Consider the following 17,543-nt stretch of genomic DNA (forward strand, 5'->3'; position numbering starts at 1 on the left):
GGGGCATGCAAGCGTTGGTTCGCTCAACAGACATAGCCAAGATTGTCAATGGTGGGGGAACATCAGAGTGTTAGCCCAAAACATCTGGAGAGTTGCAGGTTGCAGACCATTGGCGAGATTACATTAATTGTTCAGGATTGATGGCAATTGCCTCCCAAGGAGGCTCAGGCAATGCAACTGTCCATGCTGCAACAAGGTGGTATATAAACTTTCTTTAGAAAATCCTGGAATGCCGACATATATTTGTCAGCCAACATATTAATAGTTACATATACCAGTCATGCTCAGAACATTGAGTGTAAGGTCGAATTGTACACATTGCTTTGATTTTATAAGCAATATAAACAGAAGTGACGGTCACACATATGTGCTTATCTGAAGAAGGCTGAAAGCACAGGTAAACTGTAGAAACAATTGTATCATTCTTGTGGTCCAAATTTGAGATTGTGAGCATGTTTTAGTTTTAGAGTTATAAGTCTGTTGAAAGAATGTTTTTCCCATCACTGTACTTCAGTAGGTTATATTATATTAGCTAAATAGTTGGGCACCATAATATTGACAGTGATTTTGAAAGTGAACATGTATGTTCTAATATTCCATAGACTGAATGATGTATGAAAAATAAATGGACGAACACGTTTCAACCTGCTTCAATTATTTATTTTTGTTGGTAAATGTTTATGTAACACATTTCCAACAATAGATACACATACATAAATAGGCTTTATGTACTCTTGAAAACCCCATGTACTTATAAACATGCATGCAGTTCTACACTGGTGTGCATCACATCAATTCAAATATCTGTACTCGCTGAGAGAGTTTTTTTTAAAAGAGTGCATTCATGTGAAGCCTGTTCGCAGAAATAATAATAATTAAATTGTTGGAAAAAAATGTCACTTCCAGAGCTTTTACAACTATACAAAATATGTTCACACAATTTTCCTAAAGGGAGTTGCAAGTTTTTCAACTTGGTTACATTGTGCAAGGCCAAATACTTTGTTGATTCCAGAGATAAGCGTAGTTCGTGACATCATCATTATGGCCATTAAATATTTCTTAGATGGGAGATGTGGTTGTATATTAATTCTAGAGGGTAATCAATTGAACAGACCATATTTTCTCTAGAAGGCAGTAAGTTGTCGTGAGATTCCAGACATATGTTTCAGTATACGTAATGGTCTTCATTCTGTTTTGGTCTGATTACTTTTAGATCAGATCGGAATGACTTTCCAAGATGAAATAGCATTCTAAACCGTCAGAACGTTTATCAGACATGAACAGGAATGTCCTAGATGTCACGTTTATTTATTTGAAGATATATGTAATATATATACCAAACCAAACCAGTAGGACATTTAACTACCCAGAGGAAAGAGGGGAATGCGCAAAATGTGACAGACAATCTGACTCCCCCAAAAATTGCTCAGAAGACTAAACTCCAAATGTAATCTTATAACACATGTACATGCAAATGACCCCCCCAAAATACGTATGGTTTTGAAACCAACATACATCAATAATTCAAGGATATAATCATCCCAAGTGTAGCATTGTGACTGGAACTTCAGTGGTAGATGATGCCCTCCAAATCATTGTTAAGTCTGACTCATGCCTCCTCAAGTATCCTTCACCTCTCGTCTGCATTTGACACCACTGATCCCCTCACCCCCCTCTCCCTCCTCAACAATAGGAAGGGATTCTCTGGCACTGTCCTGAATTAGTTTACCTCCTACCTCTTGGCAGACTCAGGCTATCCAGAGAACACATTGCATTCTAACTGGCTTGCAGTCTTATGCTGAGTTCCAGAATGTTCCATTATCTCACTGTTCCTTTTGAACCTTTGCATGGAGCCTCTGGGCACACTCCTCAAAGATCTAAATATAGCTATCCACCAATACATGGATAATACACAGTTGTACATGAGAGTAAAAAGCCCACAGAACATCAGTGATCTCTGCAATTACCTAGCCAACATCCAGTCTTGGATGTTGACAGCCTAGCTCAAGCTTAACTCATGCATGACCTAATTTGTCCTCATTGGTCCGCCAGCTAAAGAACTTGTTGAGCAATGGCTCACTGATATGCGCCTAGATGGAAATGATCTCCAGCTCTCACATTCAGATGCATCATTGGGCTTCACCATTGATAGCAGCCTGTCTTTCCAGAAACACATAGTCAAAAATGCCCAAACGGCCTGCTTATAAATCTCCACCCTTCGTAAAATAAAACACTTTATCATTCCGCTGGACTTCTGGACTGTAGTGCCGATTCTTTGGTTTTGCAAATCAATGGGGGAAATGTCCTCCCTATAAGGCTCCCAGCCACTCACGTGGCTCCCGTAAAATCAGCCCACCATGATGCAGCACCTCTTATTATGGGCATGTGGAAATTCAACCAAGTCACCCTCATGCTGCGCCAACTACGTTGACTTTCTCTCTAGGCCAGGATAATGTTCAAGACTGCATCTATCATCTACAAAACAGTCACGAGTAGCATACCTATGTACCTGGTGGCTAAGCTCCAGAAATCTGGTGGCACACACTCCTCATGCAGCAGATTGGAATAACAACTCATCCAAAATGAGAGGATCTGCAAACAATCCTTCTCTCATCACGCATCTACCCTCTAGAATTCAATCCCGGTATTGGCTCAGAATGCACCCACATTTGAGGCCACACATCCGCCGGCAGGCAGAAGAGCCGGCGTCCACCCAAGGCCCACATAAGGCACTTGCCCTGTTTGCCCCTGTTTGCCGCGGTTCGGCGCAAGGTGCTGCTCCATTTCGAACTGTACTGCCTGAGCTCACATTCACCTGATGTAAGTACCGTAATAATTGTACCATAACCTATTATTGCAACCCACTTCATGCTTGATATTATAGCTACCAAAACTGCCTACGCTCACTGTCCTATGACGCGGAAATGTCCAGGTGGTTCCCTATCCGCATAATGTCCACTCTTTAAGCGCAGCACTCAGCCTAATTTGCCCCTTATTTAGCCCTATGCTGCCTAATACTTGAATGTTGCATTAGCCTTTTTGCCCAATATTAGATAGTTGCATTTAGCCCTAGGCTGCCTAATACTTGAATGTTGCATTAGCCTTTTTTGCCCATTATTAGATAGTTGCATTTATCCCTATGCTGCCTAACAACCGAGTGCTGCATTCAGCCAATTTGTTGACCAATATTTGATTGATGCAAGTAATAGTAGGCTCTAGCTCGACTGGCTGAGTCTGCTCCCTGTGTCACTCACCTACAACACTATGTTCTATTACTTGCCAACCCCTCTATCGGGCCACAATCATTAACTTGACAGCTCTATTTATTATTACTGTCTATATCACCATGCCCTCCATATTGCCCCCAGAGGGCGCAGGAACCTCTCATATGCAACTTATCTCTAAATCCCCTTGTAACACAGCACAGAGAAACTACATACTCCGTGCACGACTACCCAAAATATTCGAACCTGTTAATAGATATAACACTATCCTGGAACACCTTCGGCCCAAACTATTTCCCCCTTTGAAAATCACCGTTCCTTCTAGCCTTAAACCCCACCCAAAAAGAAAAAAGCCCACTACCATCCAACCTGCCACCGCTAACCTGCGCCCTATACTACAGCCAGAACCGGACCTTAAAGGCGCATTAATCAATGCGATCTTTAGTCGCTCATGCTACTGTCATAGCAGACACTATCCTGGGAAATGGCCGTGACTTCATTGCCATTACTGAAACCTGGCCCCATGAGGCAGCAGGCCCAGCACTAACGTTGGCAGTCCCAGACAACTACACCATCCTTAGAGCTGACAGACTAGATGCACGAGGTGGAGGAATAGCGATCATCACCAAAACTAATCTCTCCATGAGAATCACCTCTACACCTAACCTTAAATCTTCCGAGTCCCTCTCGATTAAACTACCCACCACCAACTCTCAAACATTAAATATCCATCTCCTCTACAGACCCCCAGGCCCTATCAGTACCTTCAATTAAGATATTACCACTATTATTTCAGAGAAGCTAAAAAACTCCTCACAAACCCTAGTGCTAGGTGACTTTAACATAGGGCACAATGATATCAATGATCACCAGGCGACTTCCGTAACCAACATCCTAACAGAACTAGGTTTCACACAGAAAGTGAATATGCCCATCCATACCAAAGGGAGAATTCTTGATTGGATTGCCAGTCACAATTGCAACCTCTCCATTACATCCATCTCCCCCAAATATGGACTGACCACCACCTAATCTCCTTTACTCTCAATACTAAAAGACCTGCTGCACCAACACCCCCCTTCGCCGCCCCTACATTAACTAGAAATAAGAATAATATCACAGCGAACAATATCCTGCTCCATATCCTACGTATTCTTAATTCCTTACCAGACCATACTGACCCAGGCTCTCTAGTGAAGGAATTCAATAATGCTATGACCACCGCTCTCGACAGCATTGCTCTGCTTAAACTTAGGAACAGTAAACCAAAAAAGCATCTTAACTCTTGGTATACACCCCACCTAAAAAACCCGAGATTACAGAAAAGAAAATGTGAAACGGTATGGAACCTACACCCTACTGCAGAAAATAAAACCAATCTAATAAATATCTCAACACAATACAATAAGGATATCATCTTGGCCAAACAAGAAACGTATAATAACAGGATTACCCAATCCAACTCCAGTATGAAGGTGCTCTTCTCCATTCTAAAAGAATCGGAAACCCCAATTGCAGTACAGAATGACTCTATTAAAGACAAAACTTGGTGTACAGACATTCAGTTGGCACTAACCAACAAATAGGCCGATTCATGGAATAATTAGCGCGGCGCAAGTGGCCAAAAACGTGCGATTCGCAGTGGAATAGCGAAAATCGCAGTGCAAGTGCGAAAATCGCACGAAAAGCAGCGCACATCGATTCATGGAAGGCCGTGCGCGAGAAAACCATCGGATGTGCGCTAAAAAAGTGTGCGGCGCACATTGGCGCACAGGCCATCTAACGGCGAAAATCGCACAGGCCACAGCGAAAATCGCACATAGCGCGGCGCACACAACAAAAGTAGGCGGAACACGGGGCGTAACACTCGGAATGGGGAACAACTTGCCAAAATGTGGGCGTCACGGGGGAAGTACAGGGTGCAAGTGCGCGGAACGCCCACACGCTCGCCTACAACACGTATTCATGGAATCGAATAGGGCAAAAAAGCGCACGGTCAAACCAGTGCACAGGCACAAACACGACCGCCACAAGAAAGCAGGCGGTAGCGTCTCTGCGCCTGTAATAAATGTGCGCCAAAAGGTGCGCCAACAAATAGCACATATATACAGCTATGATGAATGTCCTATACTGTGGCCCTCCAGGACAAATGACGTGCAAAGGGGTACCCACAAACACGGGCACCCGCTGACTGAAAAATAACGTGTGCGTGTATTGCGGGGTGCGCGGGAACTTTCACACGCGATTTGGCAGGGTACGTGGATTTCAGGGGTGCGCGGGAAGTTCCACACGCGATTTGGCCGGGTACGTGCGCGGGAATTTCCACACGCGAATTGGCTGGGTACGTGGATCTCAGGGGTGCGCGGGAAGTCTCACACGCGATTTGGCTGTGTGCTCCCAGGTATTCCCTGTACACCCTCCACGGCCCCTGCAGGCAGCCGACACCACAGGGGACTACCCTGCACACCTGCTCATGTCAGCCAGCACCCCCACCCCCCCAGCAGTGTGGGGCACCCTCCACCAGGCCCCCACTCATGTCCCCTATCACCCCCACCCCCCAGCATCCAGGGGAACCCACCACCAGGCCCCCACTCATGGCCCCCTGCACCTCCACCCCCTAGCAGTGCAGGGCACCCTCCACCAGGCCCCCACTCATGTCCAACTCATGTCCCCCAGCACCCCCACCCCCCAGCATCCAGGGCACCCTCCAACAGGCCCCCACTCATGTCCAACTCATGTCCCCCTGCACCCCCACCCCCCAGCGTCCAGGGGCACCCTCCACCAGGCCCCAACTCATGTCTCCCACCACCCCCACCCCCCAGCCACCATGGGCAGCCCCCACCAGGCTCCCAGCCATGTCTCCCACCACCCCCACCCCCCAGCCACCATGGGCATCACCCACCAGGCCCCCACTCATGTCCCCTATCACCCCCACCCCCCAGCAGTGCAGGGGCAGCCTCCACCAGGCCCCCACTCATGTCTCCCACCACCCCCACCCCCCAGCCACCATGGGCAGCCCCCACCAGGCCCCCACTCATGTCCCCCTGCACCCCCACCCCCCAGCAGTGCAGGGCACCCTCCACCAGGCCCCCACTCATGTCCCCCTGCAACCCCACCCCCCAGCCGTGCAGGGCACCCTCCACCAGGCTCCCACTCATGTCCAACTCATGTCCCCCTGCACCCCCAACTTCCAGCAGTGCATGGCACCCTCCACCAGGCCCCCACTCAAGTCCCCTATCACCCCCACCCCCCTGCATCCAGGGGCACCCTCCACCAGGCCCCCACTCATGTCCAACTCATGTCCCCCTGCACCCACACCCCCCAGCATCCAGGGGCACCCTCCACCAGGCCCCCACTCATGTCCCCTATAACCCCCACCCCCCAGCATCCAGGGGCACCCTCCACCAGGCCCCCACTCATGTCTCCCACCACCCCCCACCCCCCAGCAGTGCAGGGCACCCTCCACCAGGCCCCCACTCATGTCCAACTCATGTCTCCCACCACCCCCACCCCTCAGCAGTGCAGGGGCACCCTCCACCAGGCCCCCACTCATGTCCAACTCATGTCCCCCTGCACCCCCACCCCCAGCATCCAGGGGCACCCTCCACCAGGCCCCCACTCATGTCCCCTATCACCCCCACTCCCCAGCATCCAGGGGCACCCACCACCAGGCCCCCACTCATGTCTCCCACCACCCCCACCCCCCAGCAGTGCAGGGCACCCTCCACCAGGCCCCCACTCATGTCCAACTCATGTCTCCCACCACCCCCACCCCTCAGCAGTGCATGGGCACCCTCCACCAGGCCCCCACTCATGTCCCTTATCACCCCCACCCCCCAGCATCCAGGGGCACCCTCCACCAGGCCCCCACTCATGTCCCCCTGCACCCCCACCCCCCAGCATCCAGGGGCACCCTCCACTAGGCCCCCACTCATGTCCCCCTGCACTCCCACCCCCCAGCATCCAGGGGCACCCTCCACTAGGCCTCCACTCATGTCCAACTCATGTCCCCCTGCACCCCCACCACCCAGCATCCAGGGGCACCCTCCACCAGCCCCCCACTCATGTCTCCCACCACCCCCACCCCCACCCCCCAGCAGTGCAGGGGCACCCTCCACCAGGCCCCCACTCATGTCCCCCTGCACCCCCACACCGCAGCATCCAGGGGCACCCTCCACCAGGCCCCCACTCATGTCTCCCACCACCCCCACCCCCCAGCAGTGCAGGGCACCCTCCACCAGGCCCCCACTCATGTCCAACTCATGTCTCCCACCACCCCCACCCCTCAGCAGTGCAGGGGCACCCTCCACCAGGCCCCCACTCATGTCCCCCTGCACCCCCACCCCCCAGCATCCAGGGGCACCCTTCACCAGGCCCCCACTCATGTCCCCCTGCACCCCCACCCCCCAGCATCAAGGGGCACCCTCCACCAGGCCCCCACTCATGTCCCCCTGCACCCCCACCCCCCAGCAGTGCAGGGCACCCTCCACCAGGCCCCCACTCATGTCCAACTCATGTCTCCCACCACCCCCACCCCCCAGCATCCAGGGCACCCTCCACCAGGCCCCCACTCATGTCCCCTATCACCCCCACACCCCAGCATCCAGGGGCACCCTCCACCAGGCCCCACTCATGTCCCCCTGCACCCCCACTCCCCAGCCACCATGGGCAGCCCCCACCAGGCCCCCACTCATGTCTCCCACCACCCCCACCCCCCAGCCACCATGGGCAGCCCCCACCAGGCCCCCACTCATGTCCCCCTGCACCCCCACCCCCCAGCAGTGCAGGGGCAGCCTCCACCAGGCCTCCACTCATGTCTCCCACCACCCCCACCCCCCAGCCACCATGGGCAGCCCCCACCAGGCCCCCACTCATGTCCCCCTGCACCCCCACCCCCCAGCAGTGCAGGGCACCCTCCACCAGGCCCCCACTCATGTCCAACTCATGTCCCCCTGCACCCCCACCCCCAGCAGTGCAGGGCACCCTCCACCAGGCCCCCACTTATGTCTCCCTGCACCCCCACCCCCAGCCACCATGGGCAGCCCCCACCAGGCCCCCACTCATGTCCCCTATCACCCCCACCCCCCAGCAGTGCAGGGGCAGCCTCCACCAGGCCCCCACTCAAGTCTCCCACCACCCCCACCCCCCAGCCACCATGGGCAGCCCCCACCAGGCCCCCACCATGTCCCCCTGCACCCCCACCCCCCAGCAGTGCAGGGCACCCTCCACCAGGCCCCCACTCATGTCCAACTCATGTCCCCCTGCACCCCCACCCCCCAGCAGTGCAGGGCACCCTCCACCAGGCCCCCACTCATGTCTCCCACCACCCCCACCCCCCAGCCACCATGGGCAGCCCCCACCAGGCCCCCACTCATGTCCCCCTGCACCCCCACCCCCAGCACCAGGGCACCCTCCACCAGGCCCCCACTCATGTCCCCTATCACCCCCACCCCCCCACAATCCAGGGGCACCCTCCACCAGGCCCCCACTCATGTCCCCCTGCACTCCCACTCCCCAGCCACCATGGGCAGCCCCCACCAGGCCCCCACTCATGTCCCCCTGCACCCCCACACCCCAGCATCCAGGGGCACCCTCCACCAGGCCCCCACTCATGTCTCCCACCACCCCCACCCCCCAGCAGTGCAGGGCACCCTCCACCAGGCCCCCACTCATGTCCAACTCATGTCTCCCACCACCCCCACCCCTCAGCAGTGCAGGGGCACCCTCCACCAGCCCCCCACTCATGTCCCCCTGCACCCCCACACCCCAGCATCCAGGGGCACCCTCCACCAGGCCCCCACTCATGTCTCCCACCACCCCCACCCCCCAGCAGTGCAGGGCACCCTCCACCAGGCCCCCACTCATGTCCAACTCATGTCTCCCACCACCCCCACCCCTCAGCAGTGCAGGGGCACCCTCCACCAGGCCCCCACTCATGTCCCCCTGCACCCCCACCCCCCAGCATCCAGGGGCACCCTCCACCAGGCCCCCACTCATGTCCCCCTGCACCCCCACCCCCCAGCATGCAGGGGCACCCTCCACCAGGCCCCCACTCATGTCCCCCTGCACCCCCACCCCCCAGCAGTGCAGGGCACCCTCCACCAGGCCCCCACTCATGTCCAACTCATGTCTCCCACCACCCCCACCCCCCAGCATCCAGGGCACCCTCCACCAGGCCCCCACTCATGTCCCCTATCACCCCCACCCCCCAGCATCCAGGGGCACCCTCCACCAGGCCCCGCTCATGTCCCCCTGCACCCCCACTCCCCAGCCACCATGGGCAGCCCCCACCAGGCCCCCACTCATGTCGCCCACCACCCCCACCCCCCAGCCACCATGGGCAGCCCCCACCAGGCCCCCACTCATGTCCCCCTGCACCCCCACCCCCCAGCAGTGCAGGGGCAGCCTCCACCAGGCCCCCACTCATGTCTCCCACCACCCCCACCCCCCAGCCACCATGGGCAGCCCCCACCAGGCCCCCACTCATGTCCCCCTGCACCCCCACCCCCCAGCAGTGCAGGGCACCCTCCACCAGGCCCCCACTCATGTCCAACTCATGTCCCCCTGCACCCCCACCCCCAGCAGTGCAGGGCACCCTCCACCAGGCACCCACTCATGTCTCCCTGCACCCCCAACCCCAGCCATCATGGGCAGCCCCCACCAGGCCCCCACTCATGTCCCCTATCACCCCCACCCCCCAGCAGTGCAGGGGCAGCCTCCACCAGGCCCCCACTCAAGTCTCCCACCACCCCCCACCCCCAGCCAACATGGGCAGCCCCCACCAGGCCCCCACCATGTCCCCCTGCACCCCCACCCCCCAGCAGTGCAGGGCACCCTCCACCAGGCCCCCACTCATGTCCAACTCATGTCCCCCTGCACCCCCACCCCCCAGCAGTGCAGGGCACCCTCCACCAGGCCCCCACTCATGTCTCCCACCACCCCCACCCCCAGCCACCATGGGCAGCCCCCACCAGGCCCCCACTCATGTCCCCCTGCACCCCCACCCCCCAGCATCCAGGGCACCCTCCACCAGGCCCCCACTCATGTCCCCTATCACCCCCACCCCCCAGCATCCAGGGGCACCCTCCACCAGGCCCCCACTCATGTCCCCCTGCACCCCCACCCCCCAGCAGTGCAGGGGCAGCCTCCACCAGGCCCCCACTCATGTCTCCCACCACCCCCACCCCCCAGCCACCATGGCAGCCTCCACCAGGCCCCCACTCATGTCCAACTCATGTCCGCCTGCACCCCCACCCCCCAGCAGTGCAGGGCACCCTCCACCAGGCCCCCACTCATGTCTCCCTGCACCCCCACCCCCCAGCCACCATGGGCAGCCCCCACCAGGCCCCCACTCATGTCCCCTATCACCCCCACCCCCCAGCAGTGCAGGGGCAGCCTCCACCAGGCCCCCACTCAAGTCTCCCACCACCCCCACCCCCCAGCCACCATGGGCAGCCCCCACCAGGCCCCCACTCATGTCCCCCTGCACCCCCACCCCCCAGCAGTGCAGGGCACCCTCCACCAGGCCCCCACTCATGTCTACCACCACCCCCAGCCCCCAGCCACCATGGGCAGCCCCCACCAGGCCCCCACTCATGTCCCCCTGCACCCCCACCCCCCAGCATCCAGGGGCACCCTCCACCAGGCCCCCACTCATGCCCCCCTGCACCCCCACCCCCCAGCAGTGCAGGGCACCCTCCACCAGGCCCCCACTCATGTCTAACTCATGTCTCCCACCACCCCCACCCCTCAGCAGTGCAGGGGCACCCTCCACCAGGCCCCCACTCATGTCCAACTCATGTCCCCCTGCACCCCCACCCCTCAGCATCCAGGGCACCCTCCACCAGGCCCCCACTCATGTCCCCTATCACCCCCACCCCCCAGCAGTGCAGGGGCAGCCTCCACCGGGCCCCCACTCATGTCTCCCACCACCCCCACCCCCAGCCACCATGGGCAGCCCCCACCAGGCCCCCACTCATGTCCCCCTGCACCCCCACGCCCCAGCAGTGCAGGGCACCTTCCACCAGGCCCCCACTCATGTCCAACTCATGTCCCCCTGTCCCCCACCCCCCAGCAGTGCAGGGCACCCTCCACCAGGCCCCCACTCATGTCCCCTATCACCTCCACCCCCCAGCATCCAGGGGCACCCTCCACCAGGCCCCCACTCATGTCTCCCATCACCCCCACCCCCCAGCAGGCAGTGCAGGGCACCCTCCACCAGGCCCCCACTCATGTCCAACTCATGTCTCCCACCACCCCCACCCCTCAGCAGTGCAGGGGCACCCTCCACCAGGCCCCCACTCATGTCCCCCTGCACCCCCACCCCCCAGCATCCAGGGGCACCCTCCACCAGGCCCCCACTCATGTCCCCCTGCACCCCCACCCCCCAGCATCCAGGGGCACCCTCCACCAGGCCCCCACTCATGTCCCCCTGCACCCCCACCCCCCAGCAGTGCAGGGCACCCTCCACCAGGCCCCCACTCATGTCCAACTCATGTCTCCCACCACCCCCACCCCTCTGCAGTGCAGGGGCACCCTCCACCAGGCCCCCACTCATGTCCAACTCATGTCCCCCTGCACCCCCACCCCCCAGCATCCAGGGCACCCTCCACCAGGCCCCCACTCATGTCCCCTATCACCCCCACCCCCCAGCATCCAGGGGCACCCTCCACCAGGCCCCCACTCATGTCCCCCTGCACCCCCACCCCCCAGCCACCATGGGCATCCCCCACCAGGCCCCCACTCATGTCCCCTATCACCCCCACCCCCCAGCATCCAGGGGCACCCTCCACCAGGCCCCCACTCATGTCCCCTATCACCCCCACCCAGAGCATCCAGGGGCACCCTCCACCAGGCCCTCACTCATGTCCAACTCATGTCCCCCTGCACCCCCACCCCCCAGCATCCAGGGGCACCCTCCACCAGGCCCCCACCATGTCCCCCTGCACCCCCACCCCCCAGCATCCAGGGGCACCCTCCACCAGGCCCCCACTCATGTCTCCCACCACCCCCACCCCCCAGCATCCAGGGGCAGCCTCCACCAGGCCCCCACTCATATCCAACTCATGTCCCCCTGCACCCCCACCCCCCAGCATCCAGGGGCACCCTCCACCAGGCCCCCACTCATGTCCCCTATCACCCTCACCCCCCAGCATCCAGGGGCACCCTCCACCAGGCCCCCACTCATGTCTCCCACCACCCCCACCCCCAGCAGTGCAGGGCACCCTCCATCAGGCCCCCACTCATGTCCAACACATGTCTCCCACCACCCCCACCCCTCAGCAGTGCAGGGGCACCCTCCACCAGGCCCCCACTCATGTCCCCCTGCACCCCCGCCCCCCAGCATCCAGGGGCACCCTCCACCAGGCCCCCACTCATGTCCCCCTGCAACCCGAAACCCCAGCCACCATGGGCATCCCCCACCAGGCCCCCACTCATGTCCCCTATCACTCCCACCCCCAGCATCCAGGGGCACCCTCCACCAGGCCCCCACTCATGTCCCCTATCACCCCCACACAGAGCATGCAGGGGCACCCTCCACCAGGCCCCCACTCATGTCCAACTCGTGTCCCCCTATCACCCCCACCCCCCAGCATCCAGGGGCACCCTCCACCAGGCCCCCACTCATGTCCCCCTGCACCCCCACCCCCCAGCATCCAGCGGCACCCTCCACCAGGCCCCCACTCATGTCCCCCTGCACTCCCACCCCCCAGCATCCAGGGGCACCCTCCACCAGGCCCCCACTCATGTCTCCCACCACCCCCACCCCCCTGCAGTGCAGGGGCACCCTCCACCAGGCCCCCACTCATGTCCCCCTGCACCCCCACACCCCAGCATCCAGGGGCACCCTCCACCAGGCCCCCACTCATGTCTCCCACCACCCCCACCCCCCAGCAGTGCAGGGCACCCTCCACCAGGCCCCCACTCATGTCCAACTCATGTCTCCCACCACCCCCACCCCTCAGCAGTGCAGGGGCACCCTCCACCAGGCCCCCACTCATGTCCCCCTGCACCCCCACCCCCCAGCATCCAGGGGCACCCTCCACCAGGCCCCCACTCATGTCCCCCTGCACCCCCACCCCCCAGCATCCAGGGGCACCCTCCACCAGGCCCCCACTCATGTCCCCCTGCACCCCCACCCCCCAGCAGTGCAGGGCACCCTCCACCAGGCCCCCACTCATGTCCAACTCATGTCTCCCACCACCCCTGCCCCCCAGCATCCAGGGCACCCTCCACCAGGCCCCCACTCATGTCCCCTATCACCCCCACCCCCCAGCATCCAGGGGCACCCTCCACCAGGCCCCCACTCATGTCCCCCTGCACCCCCACTCCCCAGCCACCATGGGTAGCCCCCACCAGGCCCCCACTCATGTGTCCCACCACCCCCACCCCCCAGCCACCATGGACAGCCCCCACCAGGCCCCCACTCATGTCCCCCTGCACCTCCACCCCCCAGCAGTGCAGGGGCAGCCTCCACCAGGCCCCCACTCATGTCTCCCACCACCCCCACCCCCCAGCCACCATGGGCAGCCCCCACCAGGCCCACACTCATGTCCCCTATCACCCCCACCCCCCAGCAGTGCAGCGGCAGCCTCCACCAGGCCCCCACTCAAGTCTCCCACCACCCCCACCCCCCAGCCACCATGGGCAGCCCCCACCAGGCCCCCACTCATGTCCCCCTGCACCCCCACCCACCAGCAGTGCAGGGCACCCTCCACCAGGCCCCCACTCATGTCCAACTCATGTCCCCCTGCACCCCCACCCCCCAGCAGTGCAGGGCACCCTCCACCAGGCCCCCACTCATGTCTCCCACCACCCCCACCCCCCAGCCACCATGGGCAGCCCCCACCAGGCCCCCACTCATGTCCCCCTGCACTCCCACACCCAGCCTCCAGGGCACCCTCCACCAGGCCCCCACTCATGTCCCCTATCACCCCCACCCCCCAGCATCCAGGGGCACCCTCCACCAGGCCCCCACTCATGTCCCCCTGCACCCCCACTCCCCAGCCACCATGGGCAGCCCCTACCAGGCCCCCACTCATGTCTCCCACCACCCCCACCCCCCAGCCACCATGGGCAGCCCCCACCAGGCTCCCACTCATGTCCCCCTGCACCCCCACCCCCCAGCAGTGCAGGGGCAGCCTCCACCAGGCCCCCACTCATGTCTCCCGCCACCCCCACCCCCCAGCCACCATGGGCAGCCCCCACCAGGCCCCCACTCATGTCCCCCTGCACCCCCACCCCCCAGCAGTGCAGGGCACCCTCCACCAGGCCCCCACTCATGTCCAACTCATGTCCCCCTGCACCCCCACCCCCCAGCAGTGCAGGGCACCCTCCACCAGGCCCCCACTCATGTCTCCCTGCACCCCCACCAGGCAGCCACCATGGGCAGCCCCCACCAGGCCCCCACTCATGTCCCCTATCACCCCCACCCCCCAGCAGTGCAGGGGCAGCCTCCACCAGGCCCCCACTCAAGTCTCCCACCACCCCCACCCCCCAGCCACCATGGGCAGCCCCCACCAGGCCCCCACTCATGTCCCCCTGCACCCCCACCCCCCAGCAGTGCAGGGCACCCTCCACCAGGCCCCCACTCATGTCCAACTCATGTCCCCCTGCACCCCACCCCCCAGCAGTGCAGGGCACCCTCCACCAGGCCCCCACTCATGTCTCCCACCACCTCCACCCCCCAGCCACCATGGGCAGCCCCCACCAGGCCCCCACTCATGTCCCCCTGCACCCCCACCCCCCAGCATCCAGGGGCACCCTCCACCAGGCCCCCACTCATGTCCCCCTGCACCCCCACCCCCCAGCAGTGCAGGGCACCCTCCACCAGGCCCCCACTCATGTCCAACTCATGTCTCCCACCACCCCCACCCCTCAGCAGTGCAGGGGCACCCTCCACCAGGCCCCCACTCATGTCCAACTCATGTCCCCCTGCACCCCCACCCCCCAGCAACCAGGGCACCCTCCACCAGGCCCCCACTCATGTCCCCTATCACCCCCATCCCCCAGCATCCAGGGGCACCCTCCACCAGGCCCCCACTCATGTCCCCCTGCACCCCCACCCCCCAGCCACCGTGGGCATCCCCCACCAGGCCCCCACTCATGTCGCCTATCACCCCCACCCCCCAGCAGTGCAGGGGCAGCCTCCACCAGGCCCCCACTCATGTCTCCCACCACCCCCACCCCCCAGCCACCATGGGCAGCCCCCACCAGGCCCCCACTCATGTCCCCCTGCACCCCCACCCCCCAGCAGTGCAGGGCACCCTCCACCAGGCCCCCACTCATGTCCAACTCATGTCCCCCTGCACCCCCACCCCCCAGCAGTGCAGGGCACCCTCCACCAGGCCCCCACTCATGTCCACTCTCACCCCCACCCCCCAGCATCCAGGGGCACCCTCCACCAGGCCCCCACTCATGTCTCCCACCACCCCCACCCCCCAGCAGTGCAGGGCACCCTCCACCAGGCCCCCACTCATGTCCAACTCATGTCTCCCACCACCCCCACCCCTCAGCAGTGCATGGGGCACCCTCCACCAGGCCCCCACTCATGTCCACCTGCACCCCCACCCCCCAGCCACCATGGGCATCCCCCACCAGGCCCCCACTCATGTCCCCTCTCACCCCCACCCCCCAGCATCCAGGGGCACCCTCCACCAGGCCCCCACTCATATCCCCTATCACCCCCACACCCCAGCATCCAGCGGCACCCTCCACCAGGCCCCCACTCATGTCCAACTCATGTCCCCCTGCACCCCCACCCCCCAGCATCCAGGAGCACCCTCCACCAGGCCCCCACCATGTCCCCCTGCACCCCCACCCCCCAGCATCCAGGGGCACCCTCCACCAGGCCCCCACTCATGTCCAACTCATGTCCCCCTGCACCCCCACCCCCCAGCATCCAGGGGCACCCTCCACCAGGCCCCCACTCATGTCCCCTATCACCCCCACCCCCCAGCATCCAGGGGCACCCTCCACCAGGCCCCCACTCATGTCTCCCACCACCCCCACCCCCCAGCAGTGCAGGGCACCCTCCACCAGGCCCCCACTCATGTCCAACTCATGTCTCCCACCACCCCCACCACTCAGCAGTGCAGGGGCACCATCCATCAGGCCCCCACTCATGTCCCCCTGCACCCCCACCCCCCAGCATCCAGGGGCACCCTCCACCAGGCCCCCACTCATGTCCCCCTGCACCCCCACCCCCCAGCATCCAGGGGCACCCTCCACCCAGGTCCTCACAATCCCCAATCATGTGCGTTATGGGCAGCCTCCACAGCCAAAAGGCCCTACCAAGTAACCCATTCACCCACATGGAAATGGAAATAACATGTTACACCCCCAATGTTCATAAAGCAAATGAACCCATGTCCGTCACACACAATGGTTGCAATTGAATGGGAAAACACCCAACATGACATGCATGAAACCAATGAGATGATACCACACAGTGAAGTATGAAAACAAAATTGTATTAAAAAAAATTGAATGCAAATGAAATGAAACAAACTACAATGGCAATGAAAAAAAGATAAGCTGCATGTCCGTCCAAAAAAATCAAAACTACAAATCCAAATCCAAAAAAATGTTGTCCAAAGTCACATTAAAAATAAAATCAATCTGAGAGAGAAAAATAAATGCAAAGACCATTGCTCCATGGTGAATAAATAAAAAAAAATAAAAATAAAACAATCCAATGAAGAACTATGTACAAAACATCCAAAGGTCCATGAGCCCAACTTAACAAAGGAAACCTACAAAAAACCCTAACTAAAATGCAACTATATACAAAAAGTGGAGCAGTGTCCGTCGACTCCAAATCATAAGAAGAAACAAAGGAAACCTAAAACTAAAGAACTATATACAAAGGCGGCGGGCAAGTCCAGCGGCTCACTCCGTGGTGTTCCGGGCCAGGGCATCATCAAACTCCTCATCTATGTCCCGGAGGCGGTCCTGTTCCATGGCCCCGAGGGTCCGCAGGGACGACGCCATCTGCTCCTCCAACCCCCTGCGGATTGCCTCGAGGCACTCGGCCCGCCTCAGGGCCCTCCGCATGGAGTTCTCCGCCCTGACCATTGTGAGCCGCGCCTCTTCCGCCCGCCGCCGCTCCGCACCTATCTGCTGGCCCAACCGTAGCCACACGGAAGACACTTCCTGTCCTGGGTCCTCCTGCCCTCCGGCCGATGCCTGCCCCTCCGATGTTGATGGCCCCGAGCCATGATGCCTCCCACGTTGACTCTGCTACTGCCTCTGACGCAATTGCCTCTGCCAGCACGACGGCATCCAGGCTGATGGAATCCACCGACGCCGTCATGCACG

Source organism: Ambystoma mexicanum, chromosome 7q, assembly GCF_040938575.1.
Source record: "Ambystoma mexicanum isolate Mex_15411 chromosome 7q, UKY_AmexF1_1, whole genome shotgun sequence".
Taxonomy (NCBI): Eukaryota; Metazoa; Chordata; class Amphibia; order Caudata; family Ambystomatidae; genus Ambystoma; species Ambystoma mexicanum.